The following is a 23,627-nucleotide window of genomic DNA, read 5'->3' as shown; positions in this document are numbered from 1 at the left end:
GGATTTTCTTTCAATTTACATGTGTAAGCAATCAAAAACTTACTATAGGTTGTGTATATAATTTTAATGATGACTTAAAGCCCTATTAAAGTTTTTTCAAGGTATCGTTTAAATTTATTTATTCAGATTTTGTACATTTCCATATCTGTTCCTCCAAGCAATTTATCTTACTACTGTACAAGCTAGCATTCAAAAGTTTAAAATCACTCACAAATGTCCATATTTTTTATAGAAATTGAAACTTTTTTTTATCAAGGTGCCATTACATTAATTTAAAAATATAGCCAAGATATTACTAATGTAACAAATGGCTATTACTGCTTGAAATTACTGATTTATGTATTATTCACTTATGACTGCAAAGTCCGTCCCACTTTTACCAGCCATTACCCCAGTGTCCTTATTGTAAACTTTCTTTAGCTCATTCTTAATTAATCAAGTTGCTAACTGGTTATTAGAGAACTTTTTGCAATAATGTTATGCAATTAACCCTTCTCAGCAAGCATTTCTCATCACCACAGCAACAAGTGTACGTAATAAACACAAGATAGCACATTCTTTGTCTTCTCCCTCTTTTCTTCTCTCTCTGCCTCTCTTATACTACCTTCTTCACTCCTCCTCACAAGCATTGTCCACCTTCCTCCCGACTCTGGCTCATCTATGTGAGGCAGGAAGCTCTTCCACTTGGGAGTACTTCTACTCTTCCACACATGTGGTTCAAAAACACTTCTGGGTGAGGCAGAAACCCCAAGAAGAAGGTGCTCACCAGTTCCTACAGGCCCCCTTGGCAGCACCCACAGAACCTAACAGGGCTGAGATGAAGAACTCCGTGTCCCCTGCTATTCTGTGGGAATCCAAGGCACCCCTGCAAACCAATGGGACTTCCATCTAGTGCTCTAGGGGAGATAATGCCCTGTGCACACTCTCTCCCCTGGTCCTTCCATTCTGAGGGCATTCCAGCTGGGTAAGGCTACCAACCATCCCTCACAGCACAGTCGAAACCTGTTATTCTGTTCGGTAAAGAAAGTAAACTGTCTTTTTCTGTCATTCCTAGTTTAGTTCTATGTTCAGAAATGACCAAAATCTAACAGCGTTCTCATTAAAGACATCAGTCTATTGTTCTTTTGAGAAATTAAGGATGTCCCATGCATCAGATGGTCTAGAAACTGAAGATTACATACAAAGGTGTCTACTAATGTCTAAAGATAATAGAGCAAACTGGATCTAACCAGGACAGAAAATGAAGCTGAAGGCAGTGATGGACAACTGTATAAGAGGATAAGTACATCAGAGTCTGTAGTTTGACAAACAAATGCCTTATAGGTCCTCACATTGTTGTTTCCTTAAAAATAATTCATGCCAATTAAAAATTACTCCTTAAAAAGTTAATTAATATTTTGTTTCTAAATATATATTCATGAAGAAATAATGCTAGCATGATTAATGATACAAAGTTTGATACATGTTTATTTGCTGTAATTACCCATTCCTACTCCATCCTTTTGAATGAAACCTCAGAATGGTTTTATCTTTATCCATAAATCCAGCAATAAAGGCCAAGAAAGTAACAGAAATACCAATCCATTAATTAATTTACTGTTTTAAATATGGCCATTTAGCTTTCAACTGAGTTTAAATTGGTCTACAGGGAAATCACCTCTTGAATATGATTTGTATACACTAGGGAAACCATGGCCTCTGAAAATAACATATGCTTAATATAAAACTGCAAACATTAAGGAAAGTATTCTGCACTACTAGTCATTAGAAAATAAGTAATGGAGTGCATATTTCCTTGTTCTTGCTTTAAGATGTACGTCATATTTAGCCAGTGGTGCAGTAACAATTATGTTTCTGGACTTCTCTAGCGCCTTCAACACAATCCAACCTCTGCTCCTTAGGGACAACTGACAGATATGGGAGTAGATTCATACCTGGTAGCATGGATCGTGGACTATCTTAAAGACAGACCTCAGTATGTGCGTCTCGGGAACTGCAGGTCTGACATTGTGGTCAGCAAAACAGGAGCGTCGCAGGGGACTGTACTTTCTCCGGTCCTGTTCAGCCTATATACATCGGACTTCCAATACAATTCGGAGTCCTGCCACGTGCAAAAGTTCGCTGATGACACTGCTATCGTAGGCTGTATCAGGAGTGGGCAGGAGGAGGAGTATAGGAAACTAATCAAGGACTTTGTTAAATGGTGTGACTCAAACCACCTAAAACTAAACACCAGCAAAACCAAGGAGCAGGTGGTAAATTTTAGGAGATCCAGGCCCCTCATGGACCCCGTGATCATCAGTGGTGACTGTGTGCAGAAGGTACAGACCTATAAATACCTGGGAGTGCAGCTGGATGATAAACTGGACTGGACTGCCAATACTGATGCTCTATGCAAGAGAGGACAGAGTCGGCTATACTTCCTTAGAAGGCTGGCGTCCTTCAACATCTACAATAAGATGTTGCAGATGTTCTATCAGACAGTTGTGGCGAGCGCCCTCTTCTATGCAGTGGTGTGCTGGGGAGGCAGCATAAAGAAGAGGGACGCCTCACGCCTGGACAAGCTGGTGAGGAAGGCAGGCTCTATTGTAGGCACGGAGCTGGACAGTTTGACATCCGTGGCAGAGCGACGGGCGCTGAGCAGGCTCCTGTTAATCATGGAGAATCCACTGCATCCACTGAACAGTATCATCTCCAGACAGAGGAGCTGCTTCAGCGACAGACTGCTGTCACCATCCTGCTCCACTGACAGACTGAGGAGATCGTTCCTCCCCCCCCACACTATGTGACTCTTCAAATCCACCCCCCTAAACGTTAACATTATACAATGTTATTGTCTGTTATACCAACCTTGCACTCTCCACCTTGCATTTTGTAACTTGCACTGCATTTTTATTTAATTAATATTGTTTTTATCAGTATGCTGCCGCTGGAGTATGTGAATTTCCCCTTGGGGATTAATAAAATATCTATCTATCTATCTATCTATCTATCTATCTATCTATCTATCTATCTATCTATCTATCTATCTATCTATCTATCTATCTATCTATCTAAACAGACAAAATTGAGTATATCTGGTGCACACATTATATATAATCATGTATGCTGCTTCAGATCTAGATATTTGAGAAATTTTGCACCCCCATGATCTTGAATTGGTTTAAGAATATTATATTATATTATATTATATTATATTATATTATATTATATTATATTATGCCAAAGTAGAAAGAGGGAGGCAATCAATCGCAATCATAAACACACCCACCATCACACTTACACAGGGCAAATTTCTAATCACCAGTTAACCTAATTTGTATGTGTTTGGGAATGTTGGAGGAAAACCAGAGTACCCAGAAGAAAACCCCCACAGATATATGAAGATCATGTGCAAACCACACAGACATCAACTGAGCATGGGATACAAACCCAGGATGCTACACCCTTACTGCAAAAATCAGCCACACTTTATACTATATTACAGTATATTATATTACTACTAATGCTACACAACCAATACATTACAAAACAATACATTAAACTATTTATACAATTGTTAATAGATGCATAATGGAGATACATAGATTAAGGAATGGAGAATAAAACTTTCATATCTTTATAATTTTTGCAATAGTTTATATATAGGCAGTGTTTATTAAAAAAACAGAAACAAGTATATTAAAAAAACCTCTGTGATTCCAGATTGCAAAGTGCCCTTATAAGGTACAAAGAAAAGTAAACTTCATGGGATCCCATTTGCCTGAACTATCTGAAAAGTAATAGATTCGGCTGAGGTCTTAAGGTTTGAAAGCACTTCATTACTTCCAGATAATAAGAACACAGACAGGCTAGAGTTCTCCTGCAGTGAAAGGGATGGAAATCATGCAGCCAGTTGCTCCCCCACCAACCCCCCCAAACCCCCCCAATTGCCGCCAGAAAGAGTGCAGGACAACTGAATCAAAAACACACATCCCCATTCATGTCAGTGGGAAAGGAACCTCACTCAAACCGCTAACCAGTCACAATATAACAAAAACGAGCGAGAGCAGGTTTTGAAGTTGTTCTAAACATTCCACGATTGGATTGAGAAGCAATGAACTGTATCAATTGCTATTTACATTTCCAGCTGTTTAACCAGTCATTTGTCCAACTTAATAGCCTTTTAAGCTATCAAACAAGCAAAGAAAAATGCCATTCTCACGGTTTGCAAGATAAAACATAGCTTCTTCGGTGTGCTCAGTTCTACAAGGCTTAATTTATTCAACCTGCTTAGTCCTTCCAATAAATAAGACTAACGTTGCCTGAGTAAGTTTAGAGTTTTATCTCCAAAAAAACAAAGTTTTGTAACTTTCACCAAAGTAAGGGTGATGTGTTCAAATATGGCCACAAAAATCTTTTAGAGTAGTGTGAGAGAAATGTGCAAAGTCATCTTAAACATAATAGCAGCTTTTAAAAATATTGTTTAAGTTTCATTAAGTTAACTCAGTAATTTATGTTTTATCTAATGGATTGACAGCCTGCCCAGGGTTGGTTATTGCCTTGTGCATCAAGCTGCCAAGGTAGGTTCGGACCACATGCCACCCTGAATTATATTAATGGTATTGAAAAAAACAAAAAAATAGATGCATGAACTCAATAGTATAAGTTACTCAAAAAAGGAATGCATAATACACAGAATAAATCCATGAATACAAGAAAATATTTAGCAGTGTAAATAAAGATGTATTTTCATATAACCACAGGAAAAGGTCAACTAATTTGTGTATCTACTTTCTAAAAACCTTTGTGTTATCAAGGTTACAGCTTAAAGTAACCAAATTATCGATTACATTATAACCCCTGTTTTGTATGATTTGTTCTGCATTCTTAAGGGTGAATACCAAGTTTGTTGGTCCATATTACTTTCATAGTATTTAATCTATTTCTGATTCTTGTGATGGATTTAAACAGTACATACATGAAAGAGGAAGACTATTATGTGAAATTAGGCAGAAATTAAAATTATATTTGCATTTTCTTTTATAAATTTAACACCATTCACATTTTTTATCATGGAATGTCTAATTCTTCATTAAGGAGTTTGTAATTTTACAGGTTCTCAATGTATATCTTTCTATTTATTTTGAACATTAAGGTGACTTGGTTCTTTATTGCTATTCTGACTTGAGACCTTGATTGCTGTGCAGTAATGAATGGATAACATAAGATTTTTTCATCTTTACAGACATTCAATCAAAAGTACATGTAGTAATTCAATAAGTGTACTGACCTTAGACTTTCCTATTTGAGAAGGCCTTGAGTCCCAATCATATCAGTGGGGCACTGAGTTTTCTTCTTTGTCTGTTGTTTCCCTTCTCTGGTTAGCAGCCCTCCTTTTAAAAGGAACCATCAACATAAATTGTTTCAGACTGAAGGTGTCACTGGTGGACAAAACTGAAATGATGTTACTAAAGACAAGTAGTACTAGGGTGTTGTACCGTGTTAGCCATTATTGATGTAGTGACAAGTCAAGTGAAATGACACCTTTTATTGGCTAACTAAAAAGATTACAATATGCCAGCTTTTGAGGCAACTCAAAAAGATGTAAACTGCCTGCCTGACAAAGGGGCCTGAGATATCTCGAAAGCTTGTATATTGTAATCTTTTTTAGTTAGCCAGTAAAAGGTGTCATTTTACTTGACTTGTCACTAAAGACAACTAAAAACAACAAATTAAACAAGTTAGTAAGACTGACGTCAAAAGAACTTACTTGTATTTGCTGATTGGTGAAAGTAGAAAATACTTATTCATTCTGCACTTTTCATAGAACCAATTTTATAAACTTTTTCAAAGTTAGCTTAATAGGACCTGAGGGTTACATATTACTTGGGTGAAAGGCTTCCTAATAGATCACCGAAGTCATAGTCCAGTAGTCAGTAAAATCAAAGAGGCTGCTGCAGTACAGACACATTTGTCCAATACTTTGTCTAGTAAAAACCCAAGAAATTTGCATTTTCTTTTCTTATTTCCCATTACCTTTAACAACTTGGCCCCTATTTTGTATAGGTTTTAATTGTATAGATTTGGCCTGGCTTGCATTTGTTTGCATGTCAACTAGAAGTCCATTGTATGTACAGTATACTCTATTTTGTGATCACAAAAAGACATCAAAACATACAATATGCAGTATTACTAGAGTGCAAAAAATCCTTGGATTTATGGATGGCTATAGTTTAAAAATTTACTTCCATCGCATTTTAGGTATAAATATCTATATATTGACTGGGTTGTAATATCTCATGAACAGTAAATGGACTGAGGCAAATCGATCCATAAGTTGAGTTATGAACTCTGAAAGCTGTAATAAATTTTGAAGCACACCAAATTTTTAATCTATTCGTAGAAGCATATGTAGGGGAAGTCAGATATTGCCAAAGCTCAAAAAACTAAAGCTCAGGAGATTACTCATCAAGTTTAAATGGTGATCGCTACATTTAATGTCGCAACCAAAACCATATTCTAAATCCAAAAATTCTAATTAGAAGAGTCCATTATTTAGAAACTTTGGATACTTTTTAATGCAATATTTTTTCTTTTTTTTTGCCACAGGTCACATGATACATGCATCACATGCCCAGCAACCTTATAGGATCATCGTGACCAGAAAAACAAAACAGCAGCACTCATTAAAAGCAATAACACAAATATAAATGCTCATATAAAACAAATACACAAAAAAAGTTGATATCCGATAAAAAAAATAATCTTTCATACTGGCAATGAAACTATGTCATGGAAATAAATGCAAAAATAATAATTTCTAAAAGAAAAACTGAGCATTATTTGTGTACTCTTGACCGCGTTTTGCGTGTGCTGATACAGATGGGGATGTTGTTTTAATACTGTGAGCCTTTATTATAACACTGTATCACTGACAAGAGCTATTGTAATACCATCCTTATTTTACTCAATATAATTTGCCTTCTGTGTGTTCAGTGAAAATATATGAACAGTTTATTTTAACAAACTTTTGCACATCCTCCCAATTTTCTACCATATCCCCATAAAGATGTGTGTTAGATTATTTAGCAACTCTAAATTAGATCCAGTGGGAGTGATTGTGAATGTGTGCATGAGTGTTTCTTGTAATGGACGGGTGTCCTGCTCAGGGTTGTTTCTCATCTTGATCCCAGTAATTTCAAGAACTGAACTAAATGAGTTGAAAAAATATATGTATGAGTGATTTAAATATTGCATTTATTAAAACATATTAATGCTTGAGGTGATCTAAACTTTAATTAATCTCGGCCACAAAGTTTTGTTTTACATGGTAATTCTTCCATTACTCTGTTCTTTTTATAATCTTATGTAATTCATTAGTAGGTCAATTTAAAGGTAATACATTCCACCATATTCTTATCCCATGCTTTTTCTATTTTGCACTTGAATGTAAAACATTCTTCTTTTCTACTGTTTCTCACATGGCTCTTATAGCTTGCTTAATATTTTCGCTCCTCAACTTAGGCCTCTGGCACAATGAAAACCTCCTAGTCTCTTGAGGGTGTTATAATATCAGTTATCTCCTCTACTGACTGAATTTGTCACTATTGTTTCCTCATTTCTAGTGATCTTTGATTATTAAGTAAATAGTCTATAAAGCAGAATCTGCGGTTGCCTGTTTGTTTTCACTTGATTAACATCCATTCCTTTGTTTCAAACCTTACCTGATATGTCAGGAACTTACAACTCATAAGAACATATCATAAGTGAAATTACAAAAATGTTCCAGAAGAAGCAAAAGAAGACTTTGTAAGTATGTCAACATACAATATATGAAGATTTCTGACAGTTGAGTGATATGCCATGTAGAGATACATAGGAGAGCAAATTTAGAATTGAATGTAAACTAACATGTTTGCAGAATCAATACATAAAATAAAAGTTGTATGACTATTTAAGACAATACCAGTAACTTTCATGTAAAATATAAATGTTCAGTTCAGTTCAATTAATCATCATATTTCTCCTCTTTAAAAAACTTGCTTCAATAGATTTAGAAATATAAATAATGACAGATAAAGCACAAAGCCATTGTACACATATAGAAGCATATATACAGTGCATCCGGAAAGTACTGACAGCACATCACTTTTCACATTTTGCTATGTTACAGCCTTATTCCAAAATGAATTAAATTCAATTTTTTCCTCAGAATTCTACACACAACACCACATAATGACAATGTGAAAAAAACTTTACTTGAGGTTTTTGCAAATTTATTAAAAATAAAAAACTGAGAGATCACATCTACATAAGTATTCACAGCCTTTGCTCAATACTTTGTCGATGCACCTTTGGCAGCAATTACAGCCTCAAGGCTTTTTGAATATGATGCCACAAGCTTGCCACATTTATCCTTGGCCAGTTTCGCCCATTCCTCTTTGCAGCACCTTTCAAGCTCCATCAGGCTGGATGGGAAGCGTCGGTGCACAGCCATTTTAAGATCTCTCCAGAGATGTTCAATCGGATTCAAGTCTGAGCTCTGGCTGGGCCACTCGAGGACATTCACAGAGTTGTCCTGAAGCCACTCCTTTGAGATCTTGGCTGTGTGCTTAGGGTCGTTGTCCTGCTGAAAGATGAACCGTCGCCCCAGTCTGAGGTCAAGAGCGCTCTGGAGCAGGTTTTCATCTAGGATGTCTCTGTACATTGCTGCAGTCATCTTTCCCTTTATCCTGACTAGTCTCCCAGTTCCTGCTGCTGAAAAACATCCCGACAGTATGAGGCTGCCACCACCATGCTTCACTGTAGGGATGGTATTGTCCTGGTGATGAGTGGTGCCTGGTTTCCTCCAAACGTGACGCCTGGTATTCACACCAAAGAGTTCAATCTTTGTCTCACCAGACCAGAGAATTTTGTTTCTCATGGTCTGAGAGTCCTTCAGGTGCCTTTCAGCAAACTCCAGGTGGGCTGCCATGTGCCTTTTACTTGGCTTCCGTCTGGCCACTCTACCATACAAGCCTGATTGGTGGATTGCTGCAGAGATGGTTGTCCTCTGGAGCTCTGACATAGTGACCATCAGGTTCTTGGTCACCTCCCTGACTAATACCCTTCTCCCCCGATCGCTCAGTTTAGATGGCCGGCCGGCTCTAGGAAGAGTCCTGGTGGTTTCGAACTTCTTCCACTTACGCAGCTCATTGAGACCTTCAAAGCAGCAAAAATTTTTCTGTAACCTTCCCCAGATTTGTGCCTTGAGACAATCCTGTCTCAGAGGTCTACAGACAATTCCTTTGACTTCATGTTGTGTTGTGCTCTGACATGAACTGTCAACTGTGGGACCTTATATAGACGGGTGTGTGCCTTTCCAAATCATGTCCAATCAACTGAATTTACCACAGGTGGACTCCGATTAAGCTGCAGAAACATCTCAAGGATGATCAGGGGAAACAGGATGCACCTGAGCTCAATTTTGAGCTTCATGGCAAAGGCTGTGAATACTTATGTACATGTGATTTCTCAGTTTTTTTATTTTTAATAAATTTGCAAAAACCTCAAGTAAACTTTTTTTATGTTGTCATTATGGGGTGTTGTGTGTAGAATTCTGAGGAAAAAAATGAATTTAATCCATTTTGGAATAAGGCTGTAACATAACAAAATGTGGAAAAAGTGATGCGCTGGAAAAAGTGATGTGCCAGCAGATAGGAGATGGGAGCAGAAGACTTTGCATATTAATTGCCAGCACAGAAATGTTACCTCATTAGGACCTATGGCAATGTGGGTTAAGGAAAGCTAGAATGAAGTCAATAGATGGTCTCTGGTTTGGCAAGTCAAGACCATTCTGTCCATTAAAGAAGGAAGGCTGGTAACAAGCTAGTTTCTTCCTTGCCCAGCTGTCTTACTTGGGGCAAGTAGGGCCAGGGTAACTTTTTAAAATACACAGTGGGGTGGCTTCCCTTAAATCCTGACCATTTATTGTATATGAAGGGCAATGGTTACAGAGTCAACTGTGGACATATGATCCTGGTGCAAAATAGCTTCTTTCTTAAACTAGAAGGGCTTCTAGGGCTTAGACTGGAGAATGAAGAATCCTTTTGATATTATTGGGTAAGTGGGACACAGTAAGACCAGCTTAACAAATGAAAAGTATATTTGTATTCCAGCAAATCTCAGAGAAATGTCACGAGGAGTAATAAAAGCTACGATAAGCTTCACCCTTATGTACTCAGATGAATGTGCTATTTTTATTTGCTCCATGGAAGAACTGCAGACTACTTTCAACCTTTTTTGCCAGACCCACAGGAGTCCAGGAAAGATTTTCAACATTTAGAAAGGCCATGTTTCTTTACCACATTGTTCTCAACCAGGTAAGAAGACCTCTAGCAATTAACATATGTTGAGAAACTTTGGAAGTGGTTGATGATTTTCCGTGTTTTGGCAACCAACTATTCCAAAAGGCAGGTCATTTATAATACACTCTCTTGTACAAAAGTGTGACATATTTTACCTACTGCCATTATCTGTACATTCTTAAGAGAATTGTTCATTTTAACTATTGATTTCAAGCAGAATTTATTTTGCAGGTACTAGACAGAAAATGTCACAGAATAAATTCACTACATGAAAAATAAATTAGGTATGATCACATCATTATTTATAAACCCTACCCTGAAGTCCACCCCAAGCCAATAAAATCTCTCATTTGCAAGTATATTAGTGGAAATCCCCCCAACCACCCCATGAAATTCCAGCTCTCAAAATGTACACTCCTTTAAAAAACCCAGCAACAGTGTAGCAGTTTAACTTCTGTTTAACAGTGCTCTTGAACTGCCAGGGTTCTTGCCATAACTCAAGTTTATTTGCTGTTTATTTCATTTTTAGTAGTTTTTATTTAAAGCTGTCGGTATTAATTTTGATTACAGAGTTCAGAGACAATCCGTATGTCACACTATTCCCCAGGTTCTCTGTGATCTGACTCCAATCTGAGGCTCGCATTTCAGCTGTTGGGCTTCATGAGCCAGGAGATGTGTCCGATTGAAGTGTTCTTTAGGTGTTGTATCTGTGGTGAAAAATGCTGTTCACAGGGCCACTTTACAGCCGGGTCCTCTTAGTAATCCTGCCCCCTTATACAGTCTGTCGCCACCTGAGAGGCGTGTCATTTGGTGCAGACCCAGAGGCGTTATGCTATTTGCAATATTTTGATTTTATTGATATTGTATTTTTTTTTAATTATCATATAATACTGTATTATGTTAACTTTAAATGTATTCAATTATTTCATCTGCCCTGTCTCTTGTATTTAGAACTGAAGGAGACAAGCCCACCTAATTAGGCAGCAAGGAGACTGTTCTCAGCAGTATAACTGAAGAAGCTGATGTCCTCATGACGAAATACAAATATCCTATATTCCTTATGCCTAATTTGAGAAGATTTATACATTAATAAGCATTCCATTGCCCACAGTAAATTGGAAAGAAATTGACTTAAACAAATAAAAAATTGAATGGTTTGCATGTATATTAGTGTGGAGATTAAGTATAGTTGAGAATGTTATATTATTCTGAAACATGTTTATTTAATTTAGAGTTTCCAGTTAACTTACCTGCACATCTCTGGAGATGTGGGAGGACAGCCGGACTACCAGAGGAAAACTCATACAGACGCAAGGAGAACATGCAAATTTAATGGAAACTGACTAGGAATCAGATTGGAATTGTGAAGAGTCAGAGCTACCCACTATGCCACTATACCTCCCACCACTAAATTATAACCTAAGGCTTGAAAATTCTATTTGGGCCATATCTATCTATCTATCTATCTATCTATCTATCTATCTATCTATCTATCTATCTATCTATCTATCTATCTATCTATTTTCCTACTTTCAATTCAGTAGATTTTTCTAGAGCACACTTTACTAACTGCAGGATCAGCACTGTGATAAATTTAAAAGTAAAAGAAATTACAACCTTTACAAACCATTAATTGTATATTTCCCATATGTGTGCAAACCTCTGTAATATAAATATTACTTACTCTTAACTAATAATATCTGTTCATCTTTTGCCAATGACTAGGAAAATATGCAGGTTTACGCACCTTTCACATCACAAAAAAAATCAACCAAAACAATGGGATGCTGATGCCTGACCTGTCTTGACTGGCATCAGATCATTCTTATGCTCCCAGATAGCCTCATCATTTGACAAAACACAGCAATATAGATTTAAGCTAGGTGAAGTGAGAACTTCATAACCACCCACTGCTCATTAAAATACTGTAAATTGCTTACAAATTGCCTCAATTGAAATGGTAACACCCCAAGTTTAGAAATGAACAAGCCACAATAGCATGGAAAGAATACACAGACTACACATACCACAACACTCAAACTTCTGACTCAAACTTCAAACTGCACATAAAGTAGCCGTGTATATCATTCAGCCAGGTGTTTTTTTGGTCAGCACCGGGCCAGCAAACAATTTTATAAAATGTTTTTTTTTTTGTTTTTTTGTTACAAACATAACTGTTCTTTGCATACTTTTGTTTTTAAAAACAGAAGCATCACCCTGCTGGCTTCTTTTCTACAAAGTGGAAGAGGCTCTCAGGCTTCCTTGGTGACTTTTCCAAATTAGTGCTGCCCTCCTCAGCGGTAGGTGAAAATCAGACGGTAGGATGTCTTGTGATTGATGAAGTCCTTTAATCAAATAACTGTGACTACCTTTAAAGGAGCAAATCATACTTGACTTTTTATTCCTCTTTGCTGATGTATGCTACATACATTCAACTGGGAAAAGCTTAAACCAGAAGCTAAATGCCCTATTAAAAAATAACAGGCAGTCCTTATTTTGACATGGGTGATGACCTTCAAGCCCCATTGCTAAACTAGAAAATACAGGTTGGTCATGCATACACACACACTCAAGCACACACACACGCCTCCAAGTGCATACAGCAACAAAGCATCAATTTTGTTATTTGTGTTAGTTTGCTATAGTTTCTCCATTGTGCTAGTTTGCTGTCCCGGGTAGTTTTACCAATCCTAAAATTAACTGAGAAAAGACAGCAAAATGTGATATAACAAACCATTCTTCAAATATTTTTAAAATGGCTTAGTGTCATTGGCAACTGTAGTCTGTCCTAGAAGCATCAGGCACAAAGCAGGAGCCATCCCTGGACAGAGCACCAGTCCACAATGCCAGTTTAGAGTCACCAATTTTGTTTTTTTTATTTATATAGCACATTTTCATACAAATGATGGAGCTCAAAGTGCTTTACAAGATGAAGAAAGAAAAAAAGAAAAAAACATATACAAATTAGGCATCACTACATAACAAAGGATAAAGTAAGGTCCGATGGCCAGAGAGGACAGAAAAAAACAACAAAAAAAAAAAGAGGACTGGAGAAAAAAACAAAATCTGCAGGGGTTCCAAGGGCATGACACCACCCAGCCCCCACTAGGCATTCAACCTAACATCCATCCATCCATTATCCAACCTGCTATATCCTAACTACAGGGTCACGGGGGTCTGCTGGAGCCAATCCCAGCCAACACAGGGCGCAAGGCAGGAAAACAAACCCCAGGCAGGGCGCCAGCCCACCACAGGGCACACACACACACACCAAGCACACACTAGGGACAATTTAGGATTGCCAAATCACCAAACCTGCATGTCTTTGGACTGTGGGAGGAAACTGGAGTACCTGGAGGAAACCCACACAGACACGGGGAGAACTTGCAAACTCCACGCAGGAAGGACCTGGTTCAACCTAACATCAATGATCTAAATCAGTCCTCATGGTTTTCAGGCTTCACGCGGAAGAATTAGATGATGGTGGTCATGTGGACCTCTGGCTTTCAATCTATCAATGTAGGGGCTGCACTGTGCTTTGATCATGTATGTGGTGGCACAGATAGCTACCGCAGAAAACCGTAAAAGAGACCAGCAGAGAAAGTAGGGGTTAGTAGGCATTTTGGAGCCATGAAAAAAAAAGATCATTAAATCCATATACAGAATATCAGAGTTACACTAAAATGAAGTTATGAGAAAGCCATGTTAAAGTAATGGTTTTTTAGCAGCTTTTTAAAGTGCTCCACGAATTTCTATCAGTAAATTATTCCAGATTTTAGATGCATAACAGCAGAAGGCTGCCTCACCACTTCTTTTCAGTTTAGCTCTTGGAATTACAAACAGACACTCATTTGAAGATCTAAGGTTACAATTTGGAGTGTAAGGTGACAGGCATTCCGAGATATAGGATGGAGCAAGATTAAGACTTTGTAAACCATAAGCAGTATTTTAAAGTCAATTCTAAATGACACGGGTAACCAATTTAGTGACATCAAAACTGGAGAGATGTGCTCAGATTTTCTTTTCCTAGTTAAGAAAACATATTTAGGTACATTGGAGGAAAATCAGAATATACTACGAATAACCCATTCAGACATGGGGAATATGCAAAGGCAGGTGAGGGGATGCATGTTGCTTGCCACTCCCAAATGTTAACAACACTTTTCGCAAAATTCGCCTTAATTTTACACTTTCTTACGCTTGTTTTATTTCTTTTATTGTACGTATAGTTTGTGGATACAGCCGACTTGAATTGCGTGGATTTGGCTTAATATTTACAGATTTTATGGACTCTACTTTGACTGGGAACAGCTGAGTCTGTGGATCACGGGACGAGACTTATAAACATTTCTTTGTACCTATGAACATTTCTTTGGCGATCTAGGGCCTCGGGATGATCTGTCTCCGTAATTATATTCGCTATGCTGATCTGCTCCAGTTTCATCTTACAGTACTCTACGACTGGGAACTGATCTGATGTTCAGACTAACCTGGCTTTTGGCTCTGGGGCGATCACGCCTGAAAATACCAAGTGTTACTGTTTGTGGCTGTGTATTGGAACCTCCAAATCCTGCTACCTCCTCCTGCTATGCTTTCTGCTGCTTTGCTATCGCCGCTCATCTATGCTACCACACCCGCCTGTCCTACCGGTTCCGCTGTGCTGTGCTGCTTCTCCACTGCTATTCAGATAAGTATTGCCCAGTATCATGCTAAAATACTCTCATGACAAACTCCTTCTTATTAAACAATTTGTCCAGAGCAAATGGTCTGACTGGAACATCCTAAAAGACGCTGGTATTTTGCAGTGCCCGAAATATATACATCGCGGGTCAGGTCGCCGCCACCGCCGGGCTGCGAATGAAAAGACAACTGGCAGCATTTGCTCAGGAATAAGCCTTCCTCCTCATGGCCCTGGAAATAGAAGTGTCAGTGTGCCAAATTTACATTATGTGAAAATAGACCCTGATCACAGCTCTGTGCAAAAAGAAACCTCGTTAACTAATATTGCACTGTTTAACTCAAGATCTCTTAATGGCAAAGCATTGGTGCTGTCAGAACTCATCACTGACACCAAACTTGATATATTGTGTCTAACGGAGACTTGGCAAAAACCGAACGAATTGACGTCTCTCATGGAGGCGACTCCACCTGGTTTCACTTTCCATACAGAACCTCGCAGCTCTAGACAAGGAGGTGGGCTTGCAGTAATTATCAGAGCAGACTTAAACATCAAACGAATCCCAATTGACTGTCCATTGTCTTTTGAGTGCCTGGCTCTTAAACTAATAACGGAATCAAGTCTTGTCTCACTCATTGTTCTTTATTGTCCCCAAAATACAATGCATCCTTCTTATCTGATCTGATTGAACTTTTAACCCACCTAAGCTCTTATTCTCAGAGAATTATCCTTCTTGGTGATTTCAACATCCATTTGACACAACTACATCTAAACTGAGAAATGAATTCCTATCCTTACTGGACTGTTTTGACTTTACACAACATGTTGATTTTCCCACCCACTCTGGTGGTCATATACTGGATCTGATCTGCACTTCTTGACTATCTGTTGCCAACATTTACAGCACTGATTTGGGACTCTCTGACCATAAAGCAGTATTTTCACTGTCTCACTGCCTTTCCCTCCTCTTACCGACAAATTTCTCACAGAAACCTTAAAAATATCTGTCCCTCTATCCTTTCTGGATCCATTTCTGATCTTTTACTGTCTGCACCTATTCCGTCAACACTAGATAGTCTTGTTGACCACTATAACTCAGCCCTTCATTCAGCATTAGATAAAACAGCTCCTTTAAAACATAAGGAGGTTTCCTTTAAACGTTCAGCTCCTTGGTATAATTCAGAATTGCGATCTATGAAAGCAGCTGGCCGACGCCTTGAGAGAATGTCACGTAAGACTGGCCTCACCTGCACATCCAGGCTTTCTCTGACCACCAAAGAGCTTACAGAGAAGCACTAACTGCTGCTAAGAACACCCACTATGGCAGAATAATAGAAAGTGGCCACGATAACCCAAGGGTTTTGTTTTCTGTAGTTAATAAACTACTCAACCACATCTGGCCCAACTACCTCTTCTACTGAAGTCTGTGAGGAATTCCTCCACTTTTTCCGTAACAAAATTAAAGATCTAAATAATTCAACTAACATAAATACATCATCTGTTTATATCTCTCCCTGTTTTCCCACTCCATCCAGCTCCTTCTCTAAGTTCTCACCAGTCACATCTGCGTTTGTTAATAACCTGCTTTGTAAGATGAGGCTGACTACTTGTGTACTGGACCCCATCCCCAGCACACTACTTAAATCCTGCCTTCATGCCATAATCCCGACTGTTACAACAATAATAAACTCATCCCTTGACACTGGCTCTGTGCGCTCACTTTTAAAATCGCTTCTGTAACCCCAATGTTAAAAAGTCTGGTCTTGATGCTGACAATCATAACAATTTCAGCCTATTTCCCACTTACCTTTCCAGTCAAAAGTTCTTGAGCATGTTGTAGCCTCCCAGCTCACCAAATAATTAATCACTAATAACTTGATGGAACCCTTTCAGTCTGGTTTCAGGCAGCACAGCTGTGAAACTGCTCTGCTACGGTAACCAATGATTTGCTTATGGCAGCAGACTCTGGACAAACCAGCATATTAATTCTGTTAGACCTCAGTGCAGCATTTGACACTGTCAGACATGACATTCTACTGTCCAGAATGGAGAACATGCTGGGTATCTCTGGCACTGCCCTCCAGTGGTTCAAGTCCTATCTGACTGATAGGCAAGAGTTTGTTAGTTTTGGCAACAGCAGATCCAGCTCGGTGCCAGTCACACAAGAAGTTCCTCAGGGCTCTGTCCTCGGCCCTCTTCTTTTCTGTATTTATATGCTTCCCCTTGGCCATATTATTCGTAGCTATGGACTGGGCTATCATTTTTATGCAGATGATACTCAACTCTACTTCAATGTTAAAAGTTAAACTTCATCAGAGCTTTCTCAGCTCACAACCTGCCTTAGTGAAATTAAAAACTGGATGGAGCAGAACTCTTTAAAATTAAATTGCAACAAAACTGAACTCCTGCAAATTGGGACTAAAATGCAACTTAATAAAATGAGCTCCTTCCCAGTCCATCGTGGCGGTGATCTCATCAGACCTGCCTCTACTGCAAAGAATCTTGGTGTCATTTTTGATTCATCCCTCTCTTATTCTGCCCACATAAATCACATTAAAAAACTTTCTTACTTTCACCTCTAACATATCCCATGTTCGCTCCTTCCTCTCCTTTTCTAATGCTGAGAAACTTGTCCATGGTTTTATCACATCGTGCATCAGTTATTGTAATTCCCTACTGGCAGGTGCCCCTTCTAATCTTATATCACAGCTCCATCTTATTCAAAACTCAGCTGCAAGAGTCCTTACTTGAACCAGCAACAAGCACATCACACCCATCCTGCTCCGCCTTCACTGGCTCACTGTGTCTAACAGAATCTCTATATATAATCTTCATTTGGGTCTTGATCTTTGTTTGTCCGAGAATGAATTAGAAGAAGCACTAGATGGCAGTAGAGAGACAGCTAAAACATAGGCATTGCATTAAGAATCTCCTCCAGGCTTATACTAGTGAAGACTGTAGTACTCCAGTCACACCTCAAAACGCAGACATTCCAACTAAACAAATTGTTGTGCTTTAAATTACCTAAAGAGATCTTCATTTAGATCTTGATCTTTGTTTATCCGCGAATTCCACACATGCGTAGACCACCTTCCAGTTTAGTACGTTGTTGTTACTCACGGATGTCAACAATGTGCCAGAATAATGAAAGGGATGGTGGACAGTGTTACGCTGATTAGCTGCTGAGGCCTGGTTAGAGAATGAGATTGCCAAAGATAAAAGGTACGTGCCTACGTAACATATGAGTGAAAGAAAGAAAGTGGGTAAAATGAATGACAACGTAATAGCACGTTCCAGAAATTATTATTGTTACGTTGTAGCCGGCGAGTGCTGCGCGTCTCACAGTTGTACATGCTCACATGTCAGTGAAGTGATCTCTATTTATGCTTTAAAGAGCCTGGATACCTATGTGTCCCCCTTTAATAACCATTGCTCCGTGTATATTGCCTTACTCTTTGGATTGCCACAAAGCAGCCTGCAAGATTGGAGAAAGGTTGAGAAGACATCGTGAGAGGAAACGACAGTGTCCTGAAAACGAGACGGACTGTGAATGAACAGAAACAGAAATGCTCCTACACCACCACATAATTACGATTCGGATAGTGATTCCGAGTGGGCCGTTCCTATAGAATCAATATCCAAGGGTTTTCTTTTTTAATTTTGTTTCCCTTATAAAAAATCATAATGCTGTGCGACGAAGGGCCCAGTTCACGACTTGCAGCCGCGTTTAAACAGGTAGCCCTTCACAGACAACTTTAACACGTGCAACGTAGTTGGGCGCACATGGGTAGTTGAATATAAAATCCTACCAATAACCTACAAAGCCTTAAATAACCTTGTGCCAAACTACATCAGTGACCTTCTCTGTCACTAAGGTCCTCTGATTCTGGCAGTCTTGTTGTACCCCACACTAATCTACACTCCATGGGTGACAGGGTCTTTAGCTGTATAGCGCCCAGACTCTGGAATGACCTACTGAAATTAATCAGGTCAGCTGACTCCATGAATTCTTTTAAAAAACAACTCAAGACTCCTGTTCAGTAAGGCTTTTAGCTCTACTTGACTTTATTACCCTTCTCTCAGTTTACCTCTCTGTCAAGATGCTCATGTAACCTGTGTGTGTGTGCTAGACCATAAATTATGTTGTCTGTTAGGCTTTTTTTCCTCTGAATTCACTGTTGTAATCTTCTTTATTTATTTATTTGGTTTGTACAATGGTATATACTGTATATCCTGCTGTTCTTTTTAATATTCTATAAGTGCCTTGAGCATGGGAAAGGCGCTATATAAATAAAATGTATTATTATTATTATTGTTATTAAACTCTGAAAAATAGACATTTGCATTCAATAAAGTTGAGAAAAGATTTTCACCTCTGAGGAGTGTAGTGGCATGCTGGTTGTGTCAGGTAATCTTAAGGAAATTCTCAAAGATTTTGAGAAAGCAAGCAAAATTCAATTGTATTAAAAAGACTAGAAAAAATAAATTGCCTGCCTGATCAGAACAAAATTTACTCAGGAGTACTCAGTGTATATAAACTATTAAAAAGACACCTCACAAGAGTCTTGTCACTACATCATAACAAAAAGATTTTAAAAGAAATAAGCAGAACATCATGACCATCATCAGCATAGAGAAAGACATTTTTTGATCGTGCTTCTACCCCCTTTATCTCTGACTTCCAGAGATGAATAGCTGGCTGCATTGATTGGCTCTATCTGCTAGTATGATATATTCACAGTTTATATTATTTGTACATTCAAGGGCTTTAGTGCTAGAAAAAAGTAGTTTGATCGAAGTACACATATTAGGTCTGAACCCAAACATGCGTAGTATAGTAAAGTGATATCCACATTTAATTTTGTCAAACGCCCCTTGTCTGCATCCAAAGGGTATTGGAACCTCTAGAAGCTCAGATACTGTAGGGGAATTTTTTACAAAGAGTTGATTATGATTTTTTGCCTTTAATAATTGCGGATTAATCTTGTGATATTACAAAATAAACCACTTTTTATATTCTTTGGCTACAAATTTCCCCAGAATATTAATATTGTTGTTCAGTAATGACATTGGTCTGTAAACATAGGTAGAATCAAGGGAATTAAACTAATGGACATGTTTTATCTTTTTTTTTTTTTTAAGATTTCTCTGGTAAGTAATTTGGACCTGCAGCTTTTATGGCCTTTTGCATTTTGGAGAACCTCAATAACTTGTCCAGTTCCTCAATGTGTATTGACCCATGGCATTTCTGTTTTTTCATGGAATTCATTACCATGAACTTCCCCTTCATTGCATTCTAATATTTTATCACAATAAGACACAGGAAACATCAAAGGTTTGGGGCAGCCACCCATATAATATTCCTGGCTGCAAAATGGGTAATTTTGATGAGTTGTGAAAGGTACAACATCCAAAACAGAACTGATTTGATAGTGCGAACATGGTGGCTTTAAAGGTACAGAAAGTGATGTCATCAGGACCGCTCTTTAATAGCGCCAGTATCGGAAGTGATGTCATCAATGGCATGTGAACCTAGCGGGACTTCCCATGGATGATCTGCAGCGGATTGAGAGAGAGAGTTAGTGCAGCTTGCCACCCCCTGGTCTGGCGTGGTACTACTATTATTCAGGCCCTCTAGCTGCCTTCCAATCACATGTGTGTGACAATGTAAAAAGATTTAGAATATTCTTAAATAATTTATATCCTCATTTTAGTTATTTCTTTGGGTTTGTTTCCTTAGTTCCAGAGTGTAATTATATTGCATGTTTACTTTTTTTATGCATTTGTTGAGTAAAAACCTTATTTGTCTTTCCTCCATGCTCATAATAAGTATGATTTGATGAAAAAATAGTCGCCCTATTTTCCTTTTGGTCAAAGGGTTAAATATTGCTTGTAATGAAAGCCATGTTTTTCGAAAAATAAAAAATATATGTCTCTGGCAATCTTGCAATCCTAGAATTCTAATCTAATTAAGTTTGATGCTCTTCTAGTTAATAATCTTTTGTGCAAAACATTTGAAATGGTTTCTCCACTCCACTTGAAGTGTTTCCCAAAGTGTTTCCCCAGATATTTCTAGAGATATGATCATCTCTACAAAAATATTAAAACATTACAAGAATTTCTAAAAACTTCTTCCCAGTACTTTTAAATCTTAAAATGTGTTTGATCATGAACTGGAACACAGCATACAAATAGACATTAAAGCCAGTGGTGTAAATGCACAGATAGACACAAGGTAGCCAAGAGCAACCGGAGCTGCATGGAAGGAGCTGAGGAAAGCTAGTGCTGATGGCACAGAAGATGATAGCTGTCTTGGCCCTTAACCAACGGCCCTTTTAAGAACCACCAACATTGTTAGAGTACTAAATCCCTGCCTTCATCTCTTACCCCCAAAGAGTTAGTACAAAAGGATTGTAAAGAATATTTGGTGAAAGTTCATGTGTTAAGTCCTATTTTTAACTCGTATACACATATAATGACTGGAGAGTTTATTTGTGTATTAAACCCTATTTAGACAGGCCTTCAACAACTGAAAGTACAGTATCTAAAACTGCCACAATAATTTCTTAGTTTAAAAGGCTTGTACTGCCTCTCAGATTCTTGGACATTTCATGCACATATTTGAGATAATATTCTTTTTCTGAAACTACAACATGGTATCTCACAAAATAACTATTTTTTCTTCATAACAGCTTAAAGCCCTCTCTTAAATCCAGCTAATGATTTTTACTTCCATAATGTACATTGGGTGAGGGGATCAAAAATTCACAATTCATTTAAGTTTAGATAATGATTCCATGATGTTCAAACAATCAAGAAATTTTGATTTTAGGACAGTGTCTATAGGAGTATCAATGAAAACATACGACCTTTTCAAAGAAGTTGCATCATGTTTGCCTTGCCACAGGCTCCAAGTCTGACTTTGGTCGTGTGGTACAGTACTTTCCCCCATACAGTATCTGTCAAAAAAGGTTTGACCTATGTCCAACAATAAATGTTGGAGAACTATTTAATATAACCAGACTTTTTCAGTCTGCTCCATTTAGTTATTGGACCTGACCCATTAATTTTCAAAATGTTTGCAAGAGTAAATTTTGAGATACATTATTTTTAAATACATGCTGTGGCGGACGGCTGGTGAGCCTGCACATCTGGGATGCCTGGAAGGTGGAAGGACCGGGAGAGGGAAAATACCTACCCCGGGACACACGAGGGCAGCCACCCTAGTTTGTATGGAGGCCACGGGATCTGAGTGTACAAGCTCAACCCTGTTGGGGCCCGTGGCCGCCACCAGAGTGCACCCATGTGGTCCCAGAGACGTGGACTGCAGCACTTATGCCGCAACAGGAAGTGCTGCCAGAACAGGAAGCAGGTACACCCAGGGTGCTACTGGGTGTCCATGCAGCACTTCTGCCACACCAAGAAGTGTTGCAGGAAGGTCATCACAGAGCACCTGGAGCCATCTGGGTGCGTTATAAAAGGTGCCGCCTCACTCCAGTTGGGAGCCAGAGTTGGGAGGCAGAGGACGGAGCTGCAGAGGAGAGGAGGCAGTGGAAGACAAAGGAAAAGAAAAGACTGAGTATCTGTGAGCTGTATTTGTGCTGATTTGTACACAGTGCGCGCTGTAAAAGAACCAGAGAAATAAAAGAACCAGAGAAATAAACGTGCATGTTTTGGACTTCTGGCTGTCTCAGTGTCTGTCTGTGTCCGGGCTTCTTTCACAATGCATGAACACACAGAAAATAACTGCTTGTTTGCCTTGCCAGAGCAAATGCTGGAGAATAAAGAGAAAGAAACAAACTCACACAAACACATCACAACAGATCTGTAAAAGTCAACAAAACAGAATTTGTTTATGTCCTTTGGTTTAAAATTGAATATTATTTGTTATTCACTTGATTCAAATTATTGATCATTTCATTCTACATTTTTATACAAATTTTATACAAGCTAATGTTCTTACTGTGCAATTGGATGTACTGTATTGCAAAAGCTTCAACTGAGTGATTTCCTGTGGTATCACTAAAGTGAAATGTACATGGAAGTACTGTATGGTCCATTCCATACCGATTTTTTTCTGACCATGCTCCTCTTATTGTGGAACTCTAATTATTATGCTCCATTTATACAACTCGCTATTGGCGATCCATAGTCTTAACACCCTAATGTTAAAATAATATCGGGAGAAAAGGTTTATTGAATTTACTCCCACGCAAAGTTATATCACCCTTTTTCTAAACATTCTACTATGGGGAAACTGCAGCAGCATCCATTGCAGAGCAGGGACCATCCCAAAAGGAACCACTAGTTAGCACAAGCTTTACAGTCCTTTCAGTTACCCTATAACGTAAATCTGCGGGAAGAAAAGTATGTGGAGACATGAACTGGAAAACTTCACACAAATAATGAAGCTGAGCTTGAAATCGAACCCAGCTTTGAACAGCTAGGCAGTGCTGTCAACGAAAGTCGTGGTTTAAGGAGTCCAGGCTTTTTTTAACATTTGTTGAATTCGCCGGAATTGGCCTCGCACGGCGCCTTTGTGTAAGTTTTGAATATGCAGCAAGTGTTCCTATCGAAACATGCTTATTGGTCAAGCAGTGCTGCTCAGGATTACTGCTCAC

Source organism: Polypterus senegalus, chromosome 8, assembly GCF_016835505.1.
Source record: "Polypterus senegalus isolate Bchr_013 chromosome 8, ASM1683550v1, whole genome shotgun sequence".
Lineage (NCBI taxonomy): Eukaryota > Metazoa > Chordata > Cladistia > Polypteriformes > Polypteridae > Polypterus > Polypterus senegalus.
The sequence above is the reverse complement of the archived record's forward strand: the minus strand, read 5'-3'. Positions refer to the sequence as shown.